We start from the raw sequence: 27,479 nt of genomic DNA, 5'->3' as shown, positions 1-27,479 counted from the left end.
GAAATATCACCTTCAAACATTATTTTGTTTTGCTGAATTATACTAGCTAAAATGACATAATTCCAATAATATATGCTGGAAACTGAGCCCTTGGGATCTGTACCAACATTGACTCAAAATTCTTTTCTTCTCTTTGGAGAACTATGGCCAGTATTCCTCTCTTATACAGAAATGTTTTGGAAGAGAGACCCAAGTGACGTGTTATTTCTTTTTGCTCTAATAGGAGAAAAAGAACATGCTCTGGGTATAGTTACTAGTTAATCCTCAGTACTAACTGGGAAAAGAATTGTCTTACAGCTGGTTTTGTCTTTGCACTTACAATTCTCTTCCCTGTGGTAGTCCCCAGGCTGTAGCGGGTAGCAAAGAGTCAAATCTGTCATAGCAAATGCTGCTTTATGTATTCTTTAATCCTAACAATATTTTTTAGTCTGCTAAAATAAGCATTCTCAGTTTTTGAGTTCATTCCTAAGGGCTTTTTCCTTGTGAGATTAAAGGAGAAAAGTAGATCTTGAAAGTTGCCTGTCTCCTCTGCTGGAAGGTATGAATGAATATACTTAAGGTGTTGGTGGGACACTGAACAAACTGCATGAGTGACTCTGGACAAAAAACATGTAGGAGGAGGAAATCCATATGAACGTATATTGGCTGGTATGTCTGTTTCCCTTCCTTCCTCTGCTGTTCATAGCTACTCTTCATTGAATGCACACTGGATCACTCTGAACCAAAGATTGTGATCCTCAAAATCTTGGCCATACAAATCATCTGCTGGCTGACATAGGACAAATTATTTCTTTATGTCTCAGTCTGTAAAACAAAAATGAAAATTCTTTCCAAATAAAATGGTTTGGGCCAAGAGAGAAAAGTGATAGTACAAGAATTCATAGAGTCATAGAATACCAGGTTGGAATGAACCACAAGCATCATCTGGTCCAGTCTTTCTTGGCAAAAGCACAGTCTAAAAAAGACAGCCCAGCACCCTGTCCAGCTGAATCGTAAAAGTGCCCAAGGTCTGGGAATCCACCACTTCCCTGTCCCTGACACCAGCTGATTAGAGCCGGTGCAGCCAGAGCTGCAATGGCAGATCCTGATGTACAGAGGGCTTCTGGGACCCAGCAGCACCCGGCAGCTCTCACGAGAGCAGAGCACGTGGCATGGAGGTTGCCAGGGTAACAACAATCACAGCCCCGCCCCCACCCCTGAAACAGCCTCAGGGAGGGCAGGGACACTTCGCTGGCTAACAGGCGCTGGCAGGTGAGACCAGCGTGTGAAGCTGTGAGTACCACCCACACTGTGCTGCAGCAGCGGCTGTGGGAGCTCGTGCAGCAGGTGCAGAGGTTCTGTCCCTCCTTGCTCCATAGACCATCTCACCTGTTGGCAGTCTCCCAGACTGCAGCTTACCATGGTCTCCTCCAGACAGAGAGCTTGCCCCAAAAACGCTGTGGGGACCCAGACGGAGGCCCTGCCCCGATCTGTGTCTGTTCAGGTCTCTGGCTGCAGGGAGTGCCAGAGGCTGCTGCTGCCAGGGGAGGGAGGCAGCATTCCACCTGCGTGAGGTGTGAGCAGGTGTGAGATCTGCTCAGCATGGTGGTCTACCTTAAGGAGGAGGTTGAGAGACTGAGGACCATCAGGGAGTGTGAGGAAGAGATTGACTGGTGGAGTAACTCCCTGGCGTTCTGGCCAAAAAGGTACCAGGGAGATATCCCCCAAAAGGTGATGGACTCCCTGTCCTGTTGGGCAGAGTGGGGAGACCTGGGACAGCCCCTGCCCTGTTGCTGTTGGGCAGAGTTAGGGGACCAAAAAGACAAGGAGGGTTGGAAGTAAGTCCTAGTTTGGTGTCGCAGGCAACCCCCCTCCCTACCTGCCTTGCTTCCCCAGGTGCCCCTCCGTAATAGGTTTGAGGGCCTGGATCTTGAAGGAGAGGTAGATGAGGATGTGGTGGAAGGCCCAACTATGAGGTCACAAAGGAAGAGGCCGTTGACTCCACAGCTCAAGTCTGCCTCCAATAAGAGAGAAAGATGGGTAATTGTAGGAGGTGATTCCCTTCTGAGAGGGACAGAGGGCCCAATATGCAGAGTTGACCCTCATCATAGGGAAGTGTGCAGTCTACCTGGAGCCCGGATCAGGGACATCACCAGGGTACTCCCCAGCCTGGTGCACCCGACAGACTGTGACCCAATACTGATCTTCCAGACAGGTGGGGAGGAAGCTGCATCCCATAGTCTGAGGGGAATGAAGAAAGACTTCAAAGGACAGTTGGTGAAAGAGTCTGGGGAGCAAGTTATTTTTTTTCCCTCCTTCCATTTTTGGATGATCATATGGAGCAGACTAGAAGAATCCAGTCCATAAACGCTTGGCTATGAGAGTGGTGCTCCAGGCAGGGACTTGGGTTCTCTGATAATGGCTGTTTGTGTAAGACACCAGTCCAGACAGTAATACATGGGAAAGGTTTGTCTCACAGGGGTGAAAGGATGCTGGGGCAGGAATTAGCAGGGCTCATTTGGAGAGCATTAAAGTAGATTCCCAGGTGGACAGGGTTGTAGTTGGGCTTGCACCAGTGAGGCAGCACTCTAGTATTGATGAAGACCAAAATGCCTCCCACTCCCCTAGGGTGAAATCAGAGTGCTCAGCTCGCTCCCTGAAATGCCTGTACACCAATGCATGCGCATGGGGAATAAGCAGGAGGAGTTAGAAACCTGTGTTCAGTCAGGAGACTATGATCTGGTGGCAATTACAGAGACATGGTGGGACAGCTCACATGACTGGAATGTGGTCATGGATGGCTATGTCCTTCTCAGGAAAGACAGGCCAGCAAGAAGAGGTGGTGGAGTTGCTCTTTACGTGAGAGAGCAACTACAATGTATTGAGTACTGTCCAGGGTGGATGAGGAGCGAGTTGAGGGTCTGGGGGTGAGAATTAAGGGGCAGGCTGGCAGGGGTGATACTGTTGTGGGTGTCTATTACAGGCCACCAGATCAGGATGAGGAAGGTGACGAGGCCTTCTACAGGCAGGTGAGAGCGGCCTCGCAATTACAGGCCCTGGTTTTTGTGGGGGATTTTAACTACCCTGATACTTGCTGGAAGGACTACTCAGCCAGCCAGCCACCCACTATCCAGGAGGTTTCTCCAGTGCATTGATGATAACTTCCTGATGAAAATGGTGGATGAGCCAACTAGGAGAGGAGCGCTGCTGGATCTCCTTCTCACTAACAAGGAGGGTCTAGTTGAAGCGGTAAAGGTTGAGGGGTGTATTGGCTGCAGCGACCATGAGATGGTGGAGTCCAGGATCTCATGTGACAGGAACAGAATACCAAGCAGAATGGCAGCCCTGGGCTTCAGTAGGGCCAACTTTGGCCTTTTCAAGCAGTTGTTAGAGGAAATCCCATGGGACAGTGTACTTGAAGGTAAAGGGCCCAATGTTAGCATTCAAGGACTGTTTCTTCCAAGCTCAACATCAGAGCATCCCAACAGGTGGGAAGCGAAGGAAGGAAGCCAGGAGACGTGTTTGGTTAAACAAGAACTGTGGGGCGAACTCAAGTGGCAGAGTTTACAGATCATGGAAGGAGGGGCTGGCCACTTGGAAAGAATATAAGGTTGTTGTCAGAGGATGTAGGGAGGCAACTAGGAAAGCTAAGGCCTCCTTAGAATTAAACCTTGCAAGAGGGGTCAAGGACAACAGAAAGAGTTTCTTCAAATTCATGGCAGATATAACTGTAGGTTGGTGCCCTGAATGAGGTGGGTGCCCTGGTGACAGAAGATGTGGTCATTGGGATGGAGCCTAGTTGGAGGCCTGTATCTAGTGGAGTCCCTCAAGGGTTGGTACTGGGATCAGTAGTATTCAATATATTCATCAATTACTTGGATGAGAGGTGACCTCATTAATGGTTATAAATATGTAAAGAGTGAGTGTCACAAGGATGGAGCCAGGCAAGGGGCAATGGCTATAAACTGGAGCACAGGAGGTTCCATTAATATCTGAGAAGAAACTTCTTCACAGTGAGGGTGACAGAGCACTGGAACAGGCTGCCCAGGGAGGTTGTGGAATCTTCTACTCTGGAGACATTCAAAACCTGCCTGGACACATTCCTGTGTAACCTTATCTGGGTGTACCTGCTCCAGCAGGAGGATTGGACTAGATGATCTTTCGAGGTCCCTTCCGATCCCTCACACTCTGTGATTCTGTGTAATTCTGTGTGTTCCACTCCTGCCCTGCTCCTTGGTAACTCACCTTAGAAGGAGACTTCACAGTTTCAGAAAGGAGCCGGATGTTTCCCTCTGCAATAGAGGCAACAGACAACACTATCAAAATGTACATTTTGGAGCTTTAAGAGAGGAGACTATATCAGGAGAAAAGAAAATATTAGAGAGGCAATAGTGAGGGGTGCCATGATTGTACTGAGGAAAAGAATACTTAATAGATGATCATACTACTGAGGGAAGTGTTGGCCCTTCTTTGCAATGGCTGTACCTGGCTGCTTCTGACTGTAAAGGAATTAGATCACTCTATTGGTACCCAGACAGGTCCACAGAAAGAAGTCACATATTTCAAATAGTAGGAGAGGACTAAGGGTGTTGTACAAACAGGCTGGTGGTGGGAGAAATAAAAAAAGGGCTGAGAGATTCATGGAGGGAAAGCTGCTAGGTAGAAGCATAGGAGGGAGCTCACGGCTGACCAGACATCAGAGATTGATGGGGCAAGACAGATGAGAAAGGGGGAAGCCAGTAACAAGGAACCGAGGTTTCAAAAGGGAAGAGAATTAATAAGGCCCTGAATGATAATTAAGAAGAAAATTAGGAATGATATGGCAAGCCCACAAAGTGTACTTCGAAAAATAAATGGGTTAAGAGGCCAGTAGTACGATAAAGGCAGGACTGAGGCAGAAAAGCCTTTGGTAAGAAATGTCAGAACAAAAAAAATCTAGAGCTCACCACTTACTCTTCAGACTGGGGGAAAAAAAAAAAAATCAGAATTTCCTACATCTCCTGTCCTGTCCACAAATCTCTCTGAAACCACTGGTGACCTGTGCTGTTTATTGTTAGTCCACATGGAGATGCTAAACACTATATACTCAGCTACAATAGTAGGAATTTGTTGATTCAGTTTAAGGGCACCAAATCTTCTGCAAATCTATGAAGAAATAATTCCTTAGTAATATATAATGGAAAAAATGGAGAGTGTTAAATTGCTTTTTCCCTATGTAGAAAATGATACACTAAAATGAATATTTGTCTTCTAGTACACTTAAATAACATAACCACAATTGTAGAGATGAATGCTTCTGAAGACTGTAAAAGGCTAGAACCACTAAAGCAATCTCTGTTAAAATTATGTCATTGTACATGATATTTTTCTATAGGGTTCCCACCAATGTATTGCATAGACTGGGCTCCCTCAGTCTTCTGATACTGCTGTAGTATCTTGGCAAGTTTAACAAGTGGTGTCTTTATCTTTTCTATGTACACCTATGCATTTATTTTTAGTTAATAAGCTATTGCTATAGGGAAGTACAACATGATAAAACATTTATTTTACATATTAGAAGTTATGGATACCTACACTTGAAATATCTCTGCAACTAATTTCTGACATTACATATCAGATTTTATACTTTATTTTTAGTGTTCCTTGTGCAAAAATCAAATAAAATTTGAAGCACAAAAAGTGAAATAAAAATGTTATCTCCAGGTTCTGATAAAATCAAACATTACTCATAAATGATTATGAAATGTTTTACTTGGGAAATCCCCCAAAATAATGAAGATAAATTGACATCATTAGTTTAATTTACCCATGCTGTTTTGATATATTTTTTTTAACCGTGATGTGGCTAACAATATAAAATACCGAGTTATACTTTCATTATCCAACTTTGTTGGATAATGAAAGTGGCACTGTGAGCACAGAGATACCCACAGAGTGGTTTCCCTAGCAACAGGGAACAGGAATGTGCTGACAGCTTTCCATTCTTTCATGAAATTACTGGTAGCTCACAACCACATTCCGTAGATGAGAAACCTATTACACTTAGACTTGTTCAAAATGCTGCTGATGTTGTTTCCCAGACATATTTTCCTTCTCAAATCTTTAAGAAAACAGCCTTTGAGAAAGGTGGCATATCTGGTTGAAGATGTTTCAAGGAGCAAAATCTTTCAGAAAAATTCTGGGTGATTTACTTGCAGAAAGTTGGACCTTGCCTAAGCTTCTAGCTTGGTGGTCAAAATTTCTGGAGCTGTCACACATCACTTACTGAGGTTCTCCATGGCATAAGACTGACAGATCTGAAGGCACTCCACATTGGTCACAATGGAGACAAAGTGCATCAACTGTACTGAGTGAAATGCAAAGCTTGAACAAGTAAGTATTGTTCAAATTCCAGATGCATTGTCTTGGTCTCTGTGTCTCTTTAAAGACAACTCTGTAGTTTTTAAATCAGAGCTGGCTTTCACAATGCCAGACTGGATTGAAAAATCCTCCTCACAAGGAAATAATTTTTTCTTTGTAAGGTATTAAGTTGTCCCAGTGAATTTTCCTTACCCTTTCTGTGTACATCTACAAAGGAGACAACACTTCCTTCCATGTTGTATATATCCATCTATTAAATTATGTTGTTCCCATCACTGTTTCATGAGACCCTCACAACATCTAGGATCTAGAGAGGCCTTATCCTAAAGAATCTGCAGAAAATGGACACAAAACCAAAGTACTCATCAGAAACACTCATCTATTGCCAAACATTTCTTGCATTTTGCACTGCAAAACACAAACCTGATCTGTTGCATCTCCTGTGTGCTTACTTATGTTACTGATTCTAGATGCGGAAAGTAAATGCCATACAGCAGTATAATCTCCTGGGAAAAAAATCTACAAATCATTAAAGAGTCTTCCCCTGAAACCACAGCCATCATGATCAAGTGCCTGACTAACTGCAAAAGGCAGTGCCTCTGCACTGCAGTCAAGATGCTCACCTGGAGTAAATTCATGGAGAGCCACTCAGACCTGAACCCAAATAAAACCGAGTTTGAAGTCAGCAGAAACAAATAAGGTTTTGATACCATTCCAGGAATTTAATCTCTATTTGCTATTGTAAAAACAGAGTGCATTTTAAGTCAGCACAAATTAAAAAAGGGAGGAAAGAATGATGAAGAAAGGCTATTAAAAAATGTGGTGTCGTAATAGTAAGGGTCACAGAATAAACTTCCTCCTTCCCCCATGGGATAGACTTTCCAATCTGGACCTGCCCCACACAGGTTTTGGAAGCTCAATAACGAATATTCCTTAATTTCCTGTGCAATTGGAAGTGAGACATGCTTTTTAGGTAATTCAATATTTCAGATAAGCTGAATCATCTTCTGGAGAGGTCCTTCCTTTCAAACTCTCAGCAAACTGAGAAAGTCACTCATACAGATATATAGGTTCAATATTGCCACCACCATTACATGCCTTTCTAAACCTCCATAGAGCTAGAAACAATGTAGCTCATAGCATTTATGAAATTGATAAATGTTGAATTGTTTGCATTTGTATCATTTTTATAGAGGGGTGGAATGTGAAGAGAAAGTAATATAAGAGACAAGAGAACAATTGCTGTGTTTGAATCCTAATTTAGTTCTGGAATCTGTTACCTTGAAAGTGGAAGCTGGTGGCATTCAAGGCAATTATCCCATCAACATATTATCTCCTCTGATTGTGACAGCAACACAATGATGGCGTTACATTTGCAGGGCTGATCTCAGGATGACAGATGGCATCTCCATTTCGTAATGTCCCCAAAGAGATTCAAAAACCAAATGAGTAGCTTTCAAAGAAGATAATGCTAAAGAATAAAAAGTGATTATTATTCATACAATTTATACAATGTTAAGCTGCAGTTCATAACAGCCAAAATTCACTTGAGCTCAATCTCAGTCCTTGAAATCCCCGAGTGACATCTTTATTTTAAGATGAATAATGACCATGAGGAGCACCAATATCAGTGCAGCAAATCTGTGAAGGTGTAATACCAGCAAACTGAGATGTTTGCTCAGCCCCTTCTGCTCACCAGAAAATCTGCACTTGCTGAAAGGCTTTTAAAATCTGTAATGCCTTGGGAAAAAAGCAAAGCATAAGAAGAACTAGTGGAGAAATAAATCTGAAAAATATTTATTAGGTTTTTTTGTAAGTTGAAGAAATGCTTAACCTCATTGCTGTAGAGTAACTATATCTTTTCTACCCACCCATTCCTTGGTACACTCAAGACTCTCCTGACTGAAATTGTCCCACATTTATTCAGTCATCTAAATGAGATATCTGAATTAGAAATAGAATCTGCTTTCATTTCCTTGACAGCTAGTGGTGAGTGATATGCCCTTCAGCTGATACTGGTTTTCATTATTAAAAAGCTCCCTGAAATTAAAAATGCTTGTCGCAACCCTGTCTAATGCCATCTTCATTATTATGAAGTAGCAGTGATAATTTTAAGCTAATTCAAAAGAAATTTAGAGCATGTAATCAATAGATTTTATGGGCAAAATCATTCTGTCTTCCAGAGCAGCCAGTAGTGTTCAATAAATGCAGCCTATATCTCACTCAGTGATGACATAGAGAATCAGAGAAATTAGAAAACAATTATGACAAGTTATCAAATGAAGCATCAAGGAAGGAATTATATTTTGAAAAAATATTTTCCATTAATTAAGGAAACACTTTTTATTAAGAACCTAAGAATCCACGTTAATTCATTCTTCATTTCACCTTCATTCTAGCTTATTCTTACCGAACCTCACAAAACACATTAACTTCTACTGGATTATTTGAGATGCCTTAGCAGCCTAGTAGCCAAGCAGTGATGTTGAAGCCATTCAGTTGGAAGCAGCAATAATCTAATGAAAATGTGTTTTCCATTGGACTTTCTAAAGGATACAGCTGTCTTTGTTTAAAACTGAAGGAGTTCAGTAAAATGTAGCAGTGAGTAGCTAATTAGACACTCACTCATATGAATGGAGAAAAAAAAGCATCATTATGACTCTGCAATTAATTTGGTTTTATATACAAGAATAATTTTTTTAAAAATAATCATCCCATTGCCACATCTTATGTGAGTCCTACATCTCATCACATTTGACAACATATACTGAAAAAAACCTGTCAGTGGAAAACCATCAGAAAATGTAACTGGGCTGTGTCCCTGGATTACTTAACAGTTCTCTGCTGTATGAGCTATGAAGGTTTGATTACATTGATCTTGATCCTGAGTCAGCTGATGGGTTCCAGAAGCCACTTAATGTCCTGTGAAAAGAAATAGTACACATGTCAGAGGAAGGGGATGGATGAGTGGATGGACGGATGGATGGATGGATGGATGGATGGATGGATGGACGGATGGATGATAGCACCTCTGTGTGTGTATGCCCTTCCCATATTCCCAACAGCAAATATTCCTCTCAGAGCCCCAAACTGATCTTTTCCCTGAGATGAATATTCTGCATTTTCAGACCATGCTGGTAATTTTCTACCCATCAACTTTGTTGAATACATAATGAACATACAATGGTATGTGGAACTACACAGCTGAGGTTTTGTATGCTTGTTGCTTTCATAAATAAGCTCTAAGCATTATTACTGTTATTTATTTTAACCTCGGTACATGTAAAAAAAAGGTACAAAAAAGGGTAGACTGTCATGATTCTTTCTTGCCTTAAAATCTGTGAAGAAGTGTTTGGCTTGTTCTCCCCATTGACCCCCAAATAATAATACATAGAGAGTTACCAAGCTATGGTATGTTCACCACATACAGACACTAGTATATCTTTTAAAACCACTATATCATGAGCTTTGCTATAATTAAATTTGAAAACCTTTCTTTTTGTTGAAAAGTTGGGGTTTTTTACTAAGTACTATCAAATCCACATCCTTATTTAGATTGCTCTGAAGTTTGGACATACCTCCTAAGGCTGCATAACTGTGCTTTTTAGTGTTTCAAATTGGTGGGAAGTTTCCTTCAGGGTGAGTTAGCCTTTCCTTCTTGGGGAAAAGGAGAGGGACTCCACTATCCTACCCAGTCCTCTTCTTGTACTTTCCTCAAGCAGAGCTCCTGTTCCAAACTTTACCTGGCTACTCTGTCTTCTGCTGTTTCAAAACAGCAAAAAAACCCCAAGTGTTCAGTACCAGATATCGAATCTATAGCAAAGATAGAATAATTATTCAGCTGAGTAAGCAGAACACATGGTACTGTCCTGACATGAATTATGTTTCACACTTGACATTTTCTTCTATAACATTTGCATGAAACAAAAGATGTTTGCATGGGCTGAAATCCCAGACAATTTTTTGTTTCATTTGAGTCAGTGAGACCCACAAGAACACCTATGTTCCCAAACTGGGAACTTTCCACAATATCTACTCCTAAGGTTTCTGACAAAAAGGAATATGAGAGAAGGCTTCTGTACCAAAAATATTGAAAACATGCCAGGCACATAATAAATAGTTGGAGAATCATAAAGCTTCAAAGAGTCAAATTATATAGTTGTGAACAGTGGTATACCTTCTTAACATTTACAAAGAATTTTCTCACACAAATAGATGATGTCTAATATCTCATTATCTTATTTTAAGACACAGTGCAGCTTTTCACAGTGTAATAAACATGTGAAGTACAGAATGTTTCCTCAGACTCCCACACCTCTAGTTGCCAGCTTATCCACTAATACAGTAAGCTATATTTAAGGATGACCAGAATTGCAATTACACAGAAAGGTGTGATATAAAAATCACAAGACTAAAGAATGTATCAGTTCCTCTGGATGTATTTCAATAGTACAATAAAAATGTGTTTTATGAAAAGTAATTGAAATATATATTTATAATTGCATGTTGAATCCTTCTTTAACATTTTTATTGTATTATTTCACTTCCATGTTTACTGAAAAAATTGTGATTTTCCTTATGATAGACAAAGGATACAATTTTAAATGTATTTTTAATTGCCTAGAAAAAATAGCTTTGGTTTTGACAGATGTAGATTCCCTGCTGGTTGCCTGACCCTGGGAGACATATTTGAAATAAAATCATGTTCTGCTATACAAGGAACATCAGTCACATTCTTTTTATGCATGCCGCTAGAAAACGTTTTCTGTAGATTTATCATAATTTTGGTTCAAAGCCATTGTTTCTCTTCAATTCTTACTTAGAGAATATTATTTATAAAGTAGTCTGTTAGACAGTTTAGTTCATTTATCTAAAGAAAAAAAAAATTACTCCTATAGCTAGCTGCATGAAGCAAACTATTTTTATTAAAAGTGCATTTTAATAAAATGTTCATCAGGATATCTTCAGAGTTTTCAAGCAGGCTTTCAAAACAGTGTTGTGTGAGACTTGATTAAATGCCTTTTATGTGCTACATGTTCATAGTATTATGGTCAATTGAATTGTCCTTAGGAAAAGCTGGCAACTCAGATGAAATTCAGCAGTATTTAAGCAACAGCTATTTGGGCATTGAAAGTTTACCAAATTCTGCTGGCTTTTTCCCCCACTACAGGGATACATAGCAAGACACAGTAAACAACCTGAACTAAAATCACCAAGCATTAAACAGAAGGAGATGAATATGCAGGACCTATTGCCAAACAACATTACTTACTCTGAGATAATCAATTAAACCTGACTACATGTTAGCACCTACAAGATGCAATGCAAGCCAATGCAGAAATATTAATTCAGGTTAGAAAAATCCTTATGCTACATTAACACTGCAATGATCCTAGCCTAACAAGCCTTGTCTCTGCGCAATTGTAGTTAGCTTTTACAGCCCCGTGTCATTATCATTTTGTTTCTATGCAGGTTGGATACCTGACACTCAGCAATGTCTTGTACGGCTTGAAACCACAAGCCTTAGTGTCAGCTGTCAGATAAGCTTCACTGGTCTCTGCTGTTCAATAGACACATCCAAAGCTTAGTATTTCTTCAAGGAAGGATTAGAAACAATGGACTGAACCAAAAGTCACTTTAAGTGGCAAAGAACAGATCCAGGTCAATAATGGGATTTTTAATGAATAGCCCTTTCAGCTTTGAAGGAAACGTCTGCAGAAGGGGTTGCCCAAGTTTGTCACCATTATTTTCAGCAATGTTATAAGGCAGAGAACAGTAGAAGTGAATTAAGAATCCACACTGACACCTTGTGGACACAGAGCTAGCAAAGTATTTCTAAGGACTTGAACCCTATTGTGTATTATTTAATCAAAGAGCTAAACTTCAGTAGTACAGGGAAAGGGAGACCATTTTCTAAGACCTCTTAGACCAGACACTTTATGGCATGTACTAAGCCTGTGCACAATGGTTTTTCATGCAGTAAATATGAGAATCTGGATCTTCATAAAAATATGTGCTAAAATTATTTTACTATTTTTATTCCCAATGACCAAAATTGAAAACAAAACAAATAAATAAATAAACAAACACCTAGCACAGTAGTATTTTAGAATACAGAAGTGATTTAGCTAGGAATGTAAAATCTACAGTTACATATAAGCAATAAAAATCCCATATAAATTAACATATATATTGATGTGCAAAGTTTTCTGTTGCACAAACATTTGCAGAATAGCAGCCAAGCACCACTGGTTGAATCAGACATATTGTTAAATTAGGAAATTTTTCTATTTCACCAATTATCTTAGAATAAAACAGAAATCTCAGAGTCATCTTGGGAAAAACAAAAATTACTGTCTATAGAAAGCATATTTACAGAGTTTATTTTTTAAAATATTCCCAGGATCTGTTCCACAGACAGCACAGGAAAATGTGTTTCTTCCTGCTTTTGGAAGGAACAACATAAAGGGTAATATTTTTAATCTCGTCTTTAGGAAAAAGCAATAGTAATTGTCCTCTGTTTCTTCCAGCGCTTCTCAATTAAGCTCATTTTAGACAAGGTGTACAGACTACAGAGATGAAAGGAAGCTTAAACACTGTTTTCTGCAGGACATGCCCTTAAAGAATTGCCTCAGAGAATTATGAACACAGATTCCAGAAAGAAGCTGCTAGCAGGAGAAAACCACACATTGATAGAGAACATGCCTCAGAGATAATTTTTAGGGGATGATGCTCAATACTGAGTCCAATAAGCCCTCTAATATGGTTCAGCTTTATAAGAATTGCCTCATTTTATGACTGTAGATGCAGAAAAATTTTATGAAGGAGAACATTCCAGGGAGGTGCCAATTTTTAGCATCACTGAAGGCTTCACTTCAAATGTAAGCATTTAATTAACTTTCAGCAACCCATTTTGGAAGCTGTTTGGTTCTGGTAATATTCATCTGGATCCCAAAAGACTGCTTTTTCCCAGGAGATTTGTATCAAATATGGGACTTGCTTTTTCCTTTTAAAGATATTTGCTCTTTACCTTGGTATTACCCAGGGGATCTGAGACAAAACTACATCACTGTCTGTTTGCACCAAATTTAGACTATGTTAATCCTATGCTTTTCTTTCTCCTGCATCAATCAGAAAAGATCCTTCCTATAATCTCCCTTTTATGTGTAATTTCTAGAATTTTGGGGTGGGAAGGGGCTTTTCCGATGAGATCACACATAGCTAGAGACCACATTTAAGATGGTAGATCTGTCAGAGGCTTAGCCAATAGATCAGGCTCACCATCTCAGGCTTGACCCAATCATGACATTTGGTATTTGAAGTGTCAAATTTCCTTGTTATTCAGTTGAAAACTGAACTCTCTTGTTCTCTTATTCTGGCACACTTCAAGTGTGGCTATGGTTTCTTATTGCTTAATTTAGCATTCTGTATCTGCGCTATGTCAGGACATGAAGATGAGATGTTCCAAGGATCCTTCTTGACTAAAGCTATATTACATGTTTACCTGTGTCTGACCAAAGTTGGACGACAGGTGCTCTTCAGTTCCTTGTGCCTGTATTGATAAGAATCTCAGCTCTTCTCATGGTCAGCATCAGTTCATTTAGCATTGGTATGCATTTCTCCTGCTGAAAATAACAACAACAAAACCAAACAAACAAAAATACAAAATACAAAAATACAAAAAAAAAGAAGCACTTTTCATTTTCAACCTCTCAACAATGTAGAATGCGAAAGGAATGGCAGCATTTAGCCTCAGATTATTGACTCATAGGGAAATAAAATTGTATGGTATTAAACACATCAAACATTCACTCCACTGGGGAAAAAGAATGTAGCACTTGTCTTCCACATGCAGGAATTACAGCTGACAGGGATCTTCATTTTGCATCACATGGAAGGACAGATTTAGCTTGTGTGTATCATAAACCACAAACAAGTAATGAAGGTCTTCATTTATAAATGGATGAAATCACATTTCTTATTTATAGCTCTACAAAGAAAAATAGCGAACTAAGTTCTGCTCATAGTGATGCTTTTCTGCATTTAAAAGTGCAATGGAACAGATTTGGCTTCAGTTTATCTCAGTTTTTAATAATTTAAGAGCCTGTGCTGCAAATAATTAATCTTTGGACTCAACAGTTTTAAATACAACAATCTGGTAAATAATATGAAAGAATTCTATGACTTCATGACTAAATCTAGCATTTTCTTGAGATTAAATTACAGAATCATACCACTGCAGCTGGTTTTGCAACCTCAAAACCACTTAATCAGAGGTGCTGTGTTTTATATTTTTCCTTTTTTCATTCTGAATGTTGCCTTTAAATTTCTAAACAAGTAGTTCTCTAAGTGCCATCTTGATCCTCGGAAAACTTAAACATTCACTAAACTTAAAGGACAAAAGCATTCCCATCTGGTCCAATGGGATTACTGCAGTATTTAAAGCTGGACACATGCTGAGAAATGGATATATGAGAAGATTAATTGAAATTATGGAAACAAAAGTAGCAACAGTGAAAGGTTCAGTTAGACCAAGATATTACCTCCAAAAGCAGATGACTAGGGAAGGGTAAGACAGTATAAGTAAGCTCCTCAGTATAATAACCCACCTTTCATCTACTGCAGTTCATATATGGCAGTTTTCCCTGCCTCTTTCAACATTCCAGACTTTCTGTTCTGTTTTGTTTTGTTTAATTTAAAATATAGTTGTAGATATGAATAATCTGGTTCATTACAGTCTTTAAGGAATCCACAAACAAAACATTTTTTTAAAATGTATGGCACCACTATTACCTTTTAATGCTTTATTTTTCTTAGTTCATTAAAGATAAACATGAACATATAATATATATGAGACAGCAGAAATTGGATTTCTCTCTGAATTGTCATCTTTCACAATTTCTAGATTTATTTTAAAGTTATACTTTTATTTTTACAGAGGAGCCAATCTCCCATACACTTCATACACAAATACTTAAGCTTGAAATTGTGATGTTTCATGTGTGATAGCAAGTGTAAGCAGTATCTTTTCCAAGTGCTGCATACACTGAACACACAGAACAGCATCATATTTTGAAGTGTATAACATGTCATCTATGTATAAAGAAATTCTGCTCATTCAACAATGATAACTGCATGGGAGCAGTGGTAATAAAAGAAGTGCTTCAGATTTCTGAATAGACCACTGACTGCCTGCTTCAGCCTGTCCCTAAACTTTAAGTCCTTCAGTCAAATCTCCTCCTTCACCATGTCTGATTTTCTAAACAGATGAGGCTACAGGTTATTTGAGAACTTATTTTCATAAAGCCCTTATTTTATGGTAATACAGACCATCAGAGACAGAGGACACAGGAAGATAATGTAAGAACATGAAGAAGGTTGGAAAAGAGGTATGTTTCCTCTGGCATTTTTCAGCACCCCTGCATTGGACATGAAGTATTTCCATTAGAAAGGTTATCTGTAAGTGTCTGGATCAGAAAAACAGCTGTAATTACATTGCTTCATTAGAGCAACCATCCAACATGAAGAAAATAAAACAAATAAATCCCCTTTCAGCCTTTTGCTGGTGGCAAAGCAGCAACAATGTGCTTGTGTTCGTGTGATTAATCTCAAACTCAGAAGTGACAGACAAGCACCAGGGTTGTAAGGTTACCTGTGACCAAAGGCATAAGACTGAGGTTTTCATTTGCTTAGCAAGAAATATTTGCTAAGATACAAATGGGACTGAAATGCTTGCTTTTCCCTGTTTAAACCTTATTTGGAGCCTAAACTAGTCTAAGGAGCTTGGATTTCCGAGACCCTCCATGCTTGGTTTGAAAGCATCCTGCAAATCTGCTGGCCTCTAATGTTAGAAAGCTAGTATTTCAAGAGATATCAGAAGTTTCAAAAATAAGATTATTGCAGTCATTCTGAACTTTGCGTACAATTGAGCAGGCGTTTAAGAACGCCCCCTCAAAAAAAAAGAAAAAAAAAAGGTGGAGTAAACAACAGTGAATTTTAATGTATTTCACAGAAATATATTTCACAAGTTACAATGACAGTCTTTTTCAAAGAACCAGAAAGGTAGCATATTTATACAGTAACATACAGTTCCAGCCTCATATTTCAGAGAAGATGAAATGCAAATCTGTGATATAAAATAGCTTAACATTAAATGGCAAGTCTCCACCTTCTTTGACAAGCAATGCATTCAATTAAATACTGGCTACAAAGTCAGCCAGCTAATTTATACTGAATGCATGGGAAAATATAAGGCAGTCTAAACAGTAAAAAATCTCCAGATATAAACACAAACATAAACACAGAGGTGATACAGCTCATCTCAAATTATATAGACACTAAGAAAGAAACCAAACAAACAAAAAGTAAGAAAGCACCTACAGACTAAGGAAAAAAAAAAATATATCTAAGATATTATTGCCTTCCAGAAACTTTCAACAAATTCAGATTGATTTGAATCTTGAACACAGGATCTGCGAGAAGCAGTAAAGAGAAAACTTGCCATTTACAACCATGGTTGTTAGGAAAAGGTCTGTTTTTCAAAACATTGCTATGCATTGCCTGGGAAAAGAAAACCTGTGCCCTATTTTTTATTTTTCTTTTTTCAATTAAATTTGACAGAATAGAAATAGAAAACCACAACATGATGCAAGCCGGTCTCTCCTTTAAATATCTTAGAAGAGGAAAGGATGACTTACAATAATTCCAATGTGGTTTTAGAGCTTATTAAAAGCTTACAAGGAACAGCAGAGGCTCATTAGACCATGAAATAGCATGTCAGATTATTTAGAAAAATCTATTTCTTAAATCCTTCTGTTTCTAAATCATAACGTAAAATTTCACTTCAGTGAATTAAGACGGTGAGCAGCCCTGATTGAGATCCTAACAAATATAATTGGCCTTTTTTCATTCAGTCCGATTCTAATATTTTTTATTTGTGACATATACCCAGACAAATTAAATCTTTCAGGAGTGAAACAGACATTTGCTAGTGTGCTGGGGCTGTCGAGATGTGGTTAATTTGTACACTTCCAGGACATCTTGTTATTCAATACCATTAAAGATCATGCTCAGTTACAAAGGCAATCAGCCAGAGGGGTTGTCTACTTCTTGCTTTGGGTGGGGCCGGTTCCCTCTCGACCATGCAGTTTGGTGCTTTTGTGTTTTGGGTGCAAGCCATGGTTTGGGGCCAGGGGAGGGAAGGGTGGTTTCGGTGCACGCTGTGGCAGGGGTGACAGGAGAGTTCTAACGTGACATGAGGGCGGGATTTCACTTGTCCCTTCAGAGGCGGGAGAGGCTGTCAGGGCACGACTGCCATGTGCTGGGACCACTGCCTGGGCCGGGTTGCACTGTGTGCCCAGTGCTTTTGTTGGTTCTTTCGTAATTGTTGTTAATACTACTTGTCCATTTTTTCCTTCGCTGCTCTGTTAAACTGTTCTTATCCCAACCCACAAGTATTGCCTTTGTTTCCTAATTTTCCTCCTACTCCCACCGAGTATGGACATGGTTTTATCTGTCAGCAGAGGCAGTGTGTGGGGGATGCTGGGGCTAAACTATGAAATACCAGGTTCATTCTCCCAGGAAGAAACATTAAATCTTACATAAGCATTTTAAACTACATTATTATGTTACTGTTGCTGATATCCTCACTTCAAGTTAATCAGATGTTTAAGAACTGTAGAAGCTGAACCTACAGGGCAGATTCTTTATCAAACAAGTGATCAGCAGAGTACGTGGGGAAAAATATTAATCTGAAACACCTTTGCAGCCTATGAAATCTTCCAGGGATTGATGTGGGCTGGTGTCAATTGATTATTTCCAAAGGTATTTGTGCAAAGTAGCTTTAATATTAATTTTTGGATACTGAAGCATTGGACAGTGAAGAGAAAAAGAGTTTTAACTAGAATTTTAACCTCCGTAGGTCTTTCTGAGGCAAAGAGAAGCCTAGCAATCTTATGGATTCCTTTGCCAACTCAGAACACAGAGGTTGGGTTCAGACGTTCTGATTCAGCTCCAAACCACCACACTTCTGCTGGGTGAGTTTTATAGCAATCATGCAGACAAAGGGATAAAGTCTAGCTTGGTCTTTGTTGGAGTAGCACTGTACCTCTGTTTTTGTCACTGATCTTCTGAACTGCCAACCCCTTCATGATCTCTCTCTCTTCCCATAAAAAGTTTCCACTGCAACTCTGGAAATCTGCCTGAAACTCTGAGATAAGCCTTTTCTCTGACTTTCTTCTAGCTATGTGATTCCCTTCATAAGATCAGAAATTCAGCTCTTCTAATGCTAGCATAATTAGGAGTAGTACGGCCTTTCTGATAACTGAAAACAGACCATAGTTAAGGAAGTTGAAAAAACTCCTTGGCAATAGCCAAAACATTAGTAAATTCTCACATTCTGTGGTTTCTTGTCTTCAGATATACCATTCCATTTTTTATATCCAGGAATGCAGCTTCTGTGGATGAACAAAGCTCACTTGTCTTCTGGTTTGAACTGAGTCTGGGGCCCTTCTTTACTAAATTAGGCAGAAACTTCAGAAGTTCACAGCTTGCAGCCTAAAGGTAATTTATGCTAAGAGAGTTATGCTAATCAGGTTTTATGTGACCACTTTCTAAGCAAGTTCTATAAGAAGCAGTCTACCAAATAGTTCATAGAAGCTAAGGCCTCAACATAGGCTAAGACAGTCTATATTTCCCAACACTTTCTTATGCTAAAGCTATTAGTTTTATTATTTCATGTCAATAATTTACTACAGAGACAGTAACACAGGAAGGAAAAGGAATTTGGCTCTAGATCCACATAAACTCCTGAAAAAAGATATTGCCAGACATCAGAGTCCTCTCTGCAAGAGTATGACCCGAAGTATCTTCAGCCAGCAGCCATGTTACACTCAGTAGGTGCTTCTCCTTCCCTGCCTACACTAAGGAAAACAGGTATTAAGCATTCGTTTCAGGGGATAGCTTAGTAATTCAGGAATAAATTATTGAGCACAGGTTGCCTTTGAAGAGCCTTTCTACCAGAAGGTTCCAACACCAGTCTTGAATCAATGATTGTACAGCCACCTTCTGAAGGAAGAAAGGAAGTTCCAATAGGAAGTAGAAATCTCTTTAAATGCTTTCAAATTGGAAAAGTTGGTCAACTATTATTTTTTAAAGCAGTCATTCAACAAATTATTATTTTGGAAACATGCAGAATGCATGTGACATTAGCAATCTCAGGATATCACCCAATATAAAATGTATATATATTCATTGCTTAAATTGAAATACCTGAAGTTCTTTCACTGGTGTGTAGGGAGCCAAGACACCTAGATCCGAGAGATGGCTTCTAACCCCAAAGCCAGGCACCTAATTTGTATTCACATGCATCCTTTATTATATTTTGCCCTTCAGCCCAAACTTTACCTTCTTCCCCTGACAAGAGGCAGTTTTATCTTCTTTGCACGTATTCCTTATGGGGGCAGGAGGGAAGAGAAAGAACTCTTGGCAAAAGGAAGGATTACAAAGGCTGTTTAACTTATGTCCTATGCTTTATGAATGAAATTAGCAGTAGCAAATGCAGATGCTCAAGTCGCTGAGACAGCTTCCAGAAGAAATAATTTTACAGTCAAAGTTATTTTTGTAGCCTGGACATACATACAGACATTTCATAATTTCCAAACTAACACTCTACCGTCCAAACTAGAATTAAGGCTAAGAACATATGTCAATAATTAAGCAGTTTAAAATTACAACTGGAAAATTGGAACTTATCTAAAAATGGAGAACCTAGGAAACTGGAAATTATTTTGAAAGGTGCCATTGCCCATGGTAATACTTCCTCATGGCCAGAGTGTGGCAGTGAATGCCAAGATAATTGCCTAATTTTCAGCTATTTTGCAATAGCAAAAGTAATTTCAGATTCTCTGACATGTGGTAAAAGCACACACAAAATCAGAATCCACTCTATGATTTTCATTATTGCACACATTTCATTTGAAGGACCATAGGTCTTAACATAAAAATGTATGTACCTACACCTAGCAAGCACAAAGCTTTAGTTCATAATAGAGACCCCATGCCATAAACTATGCTGTTCAGAGGACTTCTGCAGAACCACATTTTTCCCCAGTCTCTGTACTCTTTGCCTTCCCCCTGTGACATTTCCCTCTCTTTGAGCTTTTCACCAGTCTTCTCAGAACCACCACTTGCCACAAGGTCTCAGTTTGACTCTAATCACTGAAAGTTTTGTCAGGAGTTTCAGTTTTGACAGGATCATGTTCCTAAACTTTATTTGATATTCAGACAGCCTTAGAGGATCTCAGAGGCTTTATCCTTTAATCTAAGCATGATTTGCCATTCACAGGCTCTTGGCTTTCCACCATTACCCTTCACTTACTCATTACCATGTAGCACTTAATATTATACCTCTTCTTCAAATGCAATATTTTATCTGTGATCATGGAGGCTTAAATTAATCTGATTTTACTTTACATTTCAACAGAACAAGACTGTAAGCATGATCACCTATGATGTCCAACAAAGAAGGCATCAAAATGCTGACTGAGAGGTGGTTACTAGATATAAGCCACTTACTTAACCCACTCTAAAATGATCACTAGTATTCACATGATCGCACCTTTATTAGCATTCACAAAATATGCACACTTAGGAAATGAGGGTTTTATATCTTCGGGTTACTAAGTCGCCTATATGCACAAAATATTGCCTCAGTGTTAAAGCTAGAGAAATTACTAAATGAGGGAGAGTATAAGTAAATTCAGGAAAAATCTGAATGTGATGTATGTCCCGTGACATAATTACCTAACCTCTTTCACTTTAAGCAAAAAGATGATTGCAAAGAAGTTAGCATTTTGGTAGGTGAATTACTCAGTTCTGTGGGGAATTCAAAACCAAAACACCCAGACAAACAAAAAACCTCCTGATATAATTATGTTATTTTAATTAGGTTAAGCACTACACATTTCATTAAAATAAATGGGAAAAGGGACAACTCTGTCCTGGGACAGAGGGATAAGGGCAGATAGATATTCAAAATCTAGTTGATGTCAGCCTTGTAATTTAATGTAAACAGACTTTGACTACTGGTCAGCAGAAAGTATAAGAAACCCAAACACTTAGCTTTTGCTTTCAGCTTGCAAAAGGAACAAATAAGTGAAATCACACACAATAGGAAGTATTCTTTGCAAAGCAAGGAGCTGCACTGCCTACTGAGACATTACCTATCATGTGTTTACGCTCCCTGAGGATTCAGACTCCTGAAGGCTGATTTTCCCAGTAAAGACTAAGGCAAAGAAGATATTAAATACTTCAACTTATTGCATGTCCTTCTCTCTGCCCTCAAGGTCCTGCACTCCAGCATCTCATAATCACTGCAGGCAAGGCTGCCTTTAATCTTCACAGCCCCAGTGAGTCCCTCCTTGCTGGTGAGTATGAGGTCCAGCAGAGCACGTCTCTTCACTGGCTTCTCTATGAATTGGAAGATGAAGTTATCATCAATGCACTTCAGGAACCAACTCGATAGCTTATATTTTGCTCTGTTGTTCCTCCAGAAGATATCAGGGCAGTTGAGGTTACCTATAAGGACCAGGGCCTGTGAACATGAGGCTGCTGCTATCAGTCTATAGAGGACCTCATCCATTTCTTAGTTAGGTGGCCTGCAGCAGACACCCTGTCCTTTCCTAACACATAAGCTTCTTAGTTGGCTCATCATCCGTCCTCCATACAAAGGACACCAACCTCCCCCAGTCTTTCCATACTGTCCTTCCTCAGGAGCCTCTATCCTCCCTATATCCCAGTCTGGTACTCATGGGAGCCATTCCACCGTGTCTTGGTTGGTAACTGTGATGGATGCACTTGGACACCCTCACCAGCCAAACCATCCATAGTTTGATACAGGCTCCAAAGGAGGTAAAGGCCTGAGCTGCAGCCAGGCCAAGAACTTATTTTAGGAAAGCCAAAAGGAAGCAAAATGGCACACTGAGCACTGATAAGTTGTGGATACAAGGAGTCTCATGCATACATTTCCCACTGTATGCAATTTGACTGTGAGCCAACCACTTTATTCCATAAGTATGACAGCCTGGGTGAGCCTACTTTGAGCTCTCTCTGCTAACCAAGATGGCTATATAGCAATGATCTTTTACTGATCACTGCATGAGCCAAATTTAAGTTTCATATAAACATTTAGCTTAAGTAAATGCATATTAAATAGAATAAATCACTTAGAATTATAAGGTCATGTGATTTTTAATATACTGTCTGCCTCACATTACTTAATAAGCTAAATCTGCTGAAATCTGAAGCTGTGTGCTGTAAAGTTCTGCTCATGTTCATCAAACTTGGAAACAAAAGCAGCTGCAGACCATTATGGACACCTGTAAGATACGACCTGTTTTGCACTTTGCTGAAGGCTGGCACAAAGTGGTTATGGACTGTAAACAGTATCTACAGCTAAACAAAACAAAGGTCTGTTTGAGGTCAGTGCAAGAATCCAAAGAGAAGTAAGAAGACCCCAGACTCAAATATTGCTATTGGACTGAATCATGGTATGAGGTGCAGTGTGACAGCTTTGAAGAGCCCCCCCACATCCTTTGTGAAACAAAGCACCATGTTATGCCTTAAACATCTGGTTTTTGCAACTTTGGACAGAAAGATAGGTGGCTGTAGAGGCAGACAATCTGTCTTGTCCTTCTCAAGGTTTCTGTGAAATGAATGTATAAACTTTTGAGACAGAGACAATTAACAGTGTTGTTGTCCAGGCCTCCTGATCTGATTGGGAAGATCAAAGATGCACCTGGCAGACTATCAACCACTAGGAGAAACCACGAACCCACAGCTACCCCCAATAGACAAAACAACTCACTTCTGGTCAGTACTGCGACCATTCCTCTAATTTGTCAACCTCTGACTGATTTCCAGAAAGATCTTCTTAAACAGCATGTAGAGCGAGCAGAGGGAAAAGAAAAGCCGCCCCTCTCCTCTCTTGCATGCAAATGGACTAGGTTATGAAACTGCTGCATAGCATTACCAAAGTTTTTAATGCATCCACCCCCACTCCAGAGGACGTTGTGGGATTGACTTACCTGTAGAGTTATATCTTACTTTCATTCTGATATCTTAATCTCTTTTCTTTTCCTCTCTTCTCTCTTCCTAACCTTATTTCTGGGCATATAAGAGTAATATTGTTGTGGGTTCTGCTGTCTAAGTCTTCCTAAGTTTAATGATATAATTACAAACTTTTGTCAAGTCACTGTTCGCTGTAGTTTGTAATTCCACTGAATACTTTTAGTAAATTCATGACTGAATTGGACCTCCCAGGTGATTGTCTGTTGTCACTTTCTGCAACGGTATAAAAACCCAGTGATTTCTGTGCTTGACTGGGACCTCTGCAAAGACACTCAGCTTGAGCCCACGCTGCCGCTGTACTACTCCATTAAATTATTTCTATGAACTTTGATGCCTGAGAGCTTTCTTTGAGAGACCTAGGATCCAGACTCACTGCCAATGAACTTGGATGCCTGAAAGCTCGCTTCAAGAGATCTAGAATCCATGCTTTGAAACAACCTGACACCAGGCTCCTAGAGGAGAGGTAATCAGGTTGAAAGGCAGAAGGATGAAACTTTGAAATCCTAACCAAGTGATATAACAATGAGGTGTGCACATATAATCTTTTGGCCATAAATACATATTATTCCTTACTCCTTTTCCCTTACCGTCTGTGTCTCTTAGACATGAACCACTGATCAAGTCAGGGGCTGTTTGGATCCAGATGCACTTAAACTCCCCTTAGAGAAGGAGTTTGGAATGCAAGGGTGTCCATCCTGAACCTTGTGACTCAATGAGAGGGCCTCTCTCTGCTCTTTTGCATCTCCTGTCCCCACAGAAATAACTCTAAAACAAGTCTTACCCAATGCTGCATGAAATATTTCCTCCATGCAGTAAATAATAGAGTGAACCTTGCCATGAAACTGTGTTAAGCCGCACTTAAAGAAGTGATCTAAACACTGCTCTCTGGCAAACAGGACCTGAAATCACTCATCCACAACAGTTCCAAAAAGAGATCATAGACCTGTGACTGCACACAATTCTAGAACTTATCATGCTTATTCCACATCCTGTGTACATTTTTATACAGTCAGTTTCGAGAGGCATTATAGAACCCTAGTGGCCTGGAGAGAGTTGGGGGGATTTCTCCATAATGGTGCGCTGTAGACACTTCTTTACCTTCTTTCTCTCAGTCCCCAAGGTCAGGAGGTTGGAGCCAGAACAGCCAGAGCAGCAGCGGCACATCTTGAGGTACATGGCGAGTCTGGGAGGTTCCTTTGCCAGGGAACCCTGTGAGAGCAGTGCGACGCTGCAGCACCCGGCAGCTCTTGTGACAGCGGCTGACGTAATGTGGGCGTTGCCAGGGTAACAATAATCACAGCCCCGCCCCCAGCCCTGAAACAGCCTCAGGGAGGGCAGGGACACGTCGCTGCCCACCAGGCGCTGGGAGGTGAGACCAGCGTGTGAAGCTGTGAGTACCACCCACACTGTGCTGCAGCAGCGGCTGTGGGAGCTCGTGCAGCAGGTGCAGAGGTTCTGTCCTCCTTGCTCCATAGACCATCTCACCTGTCGGCAGTCTCCCAGACTGCAGCTTACCATGGTCTCCTCCAGACAGAGAACTTGTCCCAAAAACGCTGTGGGGACCCAGACGGCGGCCCTGCCCTGAACTGTGTCTGTTCAGGTCTCTGGCTGCAGGGAGTGCCAGAGGCTGCTGCTGCCAGGGGAGGGAGGCAGCATTCCACCTGTGTGAGGTGTGAGCAGGTGTGAGATCTGCTCAGCATGGTGGTGGAACTGAAGGAGGACATCAAGAGACTGAGGATCATCAGGGACTGTGAGAAGGAGATTGACTGGTGGAGTAACTCCCTGAAATTCCAGACAGAAAGGTGCCAGGGAGATATCCCCCAAAAGGTGATGGAGCCCCCCATCCTGTCAGGCAGAGCGGGGAGACCTGGAACAGCCCCTGCCCTGTCGCTGTTGGGTGGAGGTAGTGGACCGAAAAGATGAGGAGGGTTCAAAGCAAATCCCACTTCAGCGTCACGAGCAACCCCTCTCCCTACCTGCCTTGCTTCCCCAGGTGCCCCTCCGTAATAGGTTTGAGGGCCTGGATCTTGAAGGAGAGGTAGATGAGGATGTGGTGGAAGGCCCAACTACGAGGTCACAAAGGAAGAGGCAGTTGACTCCACACCTCAAGTCTGCCTCGGATGAGAGAGAAAGATGGGTAATTGTAGGAGGTGATTCCCTTCTGAGAGGAACAGAGGGCCCAATATGCAGAGTTGACCTTCATCATAGGGAAGTGTGCAGTCTACCTGGAGCCCGGATCAGGGACATCACCAGGGCACTTCCCAACCTGGTGCACTCGATAGACTACGACCCAATACTGATCTTCCAGACAGGTGGGGAGGAAGCTGCATCCCATAGTCTGAGGGGAATGAAGAAGGACTTGAGGGACCTGGGACAGTTGGTGAAGGAGTCTGGGGCACGAGTTATTTCTCTTCCCTCCTTCCATTTTCGGGTGAGGATGTGGGAGGGAACAGAAGGATCCAGTCCATAAATGCTTGGCTACAAGACTGGTGCTCCAGGTGGGGACTTGGGTTCTTTGATAATGGCTGGTGTTACAAGACACCAGTCCAGACAGTAATACATGGGAAAGGTTTGTCTCACAGGGGTAAAAGGATGCTTGGACAGGAATTAGCAGGGCTCATTTGGAGAGCTTCAAACAAGATTCAAAGGAGATGGGGTTGTAGCTGGGCTTGCAGCAGTGGGGCAGCACTCTAATATTGATGAAGACCAGGAGGCCTCCCAACCCCCTACGGTGAAATCAGAGTGCTCAGCTTGCTCCCTGAAATGCCTGTACACCAATGCATGCGCATGGAGAATAAGAAGGAGGAGTTAGAAACCTTTGTTTGGTCAGGAAATTATGATCTGGTGGCAATTACAGAGACATGGACAGCTCACATGACTGGAATGTGGTCGTGCATGGCTATGTTCTTCTCAGGAAAGACAGGCCAGCAAGAAGAGGTGGTGGAGTTGCTCTTTACATGAGAGAGCAACTATGATTTATTGAGTACTGTCCAGGAGCGGATGAGGAGCAAGTTGAGAGTGGGCAGGTGTGTGGGAATTAAGGGGCAGACTGGCATGGGTGATGATGGTGGATGAGCCAACTAGGAAAGGAACATTGATGCATCTCATTCTCACTAACAAGGAAGGTCTGGCTGAAGCCATAAATGTTGAGAGCTTCCTTGGTTGCAGCAACCATGAGATGGTGGAGTTCAGGATTTCATGTGGCAGGAACAGAATACTAAGCAGAATAGCAGCCCTGGACTTCAGCAGGGCAAACTTTGGCCTTTTCAAGCAATTGCTAGGGAAAATCCAATCAGACTTGAAGTTAAAGGGGCCCAAGATAGTTGGTTAGCATTGAGGCACTGCTTCTTCCAAGCTCAAGATCAGAGCATCCTGACATGTAGGAAATCAAGGAAGGGAGCCAGAAGACCTGCTTGGTTAAAGAGGGAACTGCTGGGAAAACTCAAGTGGAAGAGGAGAGTCCACAGATCATGGAAGGAGGGGCTGGCCACTTGGGAAGAATATAAGGCTGTTGTCAGAGGTTGTAGGGAGTCAATTAGGAAAGCTAAGGCCTCCTTAGAATTAAACCTTGCAAGAAGAGTCAAAGGTCAACAGAAGGAGCTTCTTCAAATGCATGTCAGACAAAACTAACACTAGAGGCAATGCAGGTGGGTGCCCTGAATGAGGTGGGTGCCCTGGTGACAGAAGATGTGGTCGATGGGATGGAGTCTAGTTGGAGGCCTGTATCTAGTGGAGTCCCTCAAGGGTTGGTACTGGGACCAGTAGTATTCAATATATTCATCAATGATTTGGATGAAGGAATAGAGTGCACTGTCAGCAAGTTTGCTGATGACACCAAGCTGGGAGGAGTCTCTGACATGCCAGAAGGCTGTGCTGCCATCCAGTGGGATCTGGACAGCCTGGAGAGTTGGGCAAGGATAAATAGAATGAAATATATCAAGAGCAAGTGTAGAGTCTTGCATCTGGGCAGGAACAACCCCAGGTTCCAGTATAAGTTGTGGAACGACCGTTTG

General features: G+C 40.9%; 1 long non-coding RNA gene across 2 annotated transcripts in view; it reads right to left on the bottom strand.

Moving 5' to 3' along the window:
* The window catches only part of LOC110364467 (uncharacterized), a 31,802-nt gene extending 6,878 nt beyond the window's left edge, over nucleotides 1-24,924 (bottom strand). Inside the window, exons 1-5 of one of the 2 annotated variants that reach the window (XR_002423256.2) lie at nucleotides 24,565-24,924; nucleotides 13,844-13,964; nucleotides 9,211-9,261; nucleotides 7,620-7,810; nucleotides 4,225-4,271 (exon numbers count right to left, since the gene is read on the bottom strand). This is a non-coding gene — a long non-coding RNA (uncharacterized LOC110364467). Of the gene's footprint in view, nucleotides 1-4,224; nucleotides 4,272-7,619; nucleotides 7,811-8,122; nucleotides 9,262-13,843; nucleotides 13,965-24,564 lie in introns of those variants that run through there. The other variant, XR_010470218.1, reaches the window with a different exon arrangement.
* Nucleotides 24,925-27,479: the final 2,555 nt, after the last annotated feature.

This window comes from Columba livia, chromosome 2, assembly GCF_036013475.1.
Source record: "Columba livia isolate bColLiv1 breed racing homer chromosome 2, bColLiv1.pat.W.v2, whole genome shotgun sequence".
Taxonomy (NCBI): Eukaryota; Metazoa; Chordata; class Aves; order Columbiformes; family Columbidae; genus Columba; species Columba livia.
Note: the sequence above shows the minus strand (reverse complement) of the source record. Positions and strands in the feature narration are given on the sequence as shown.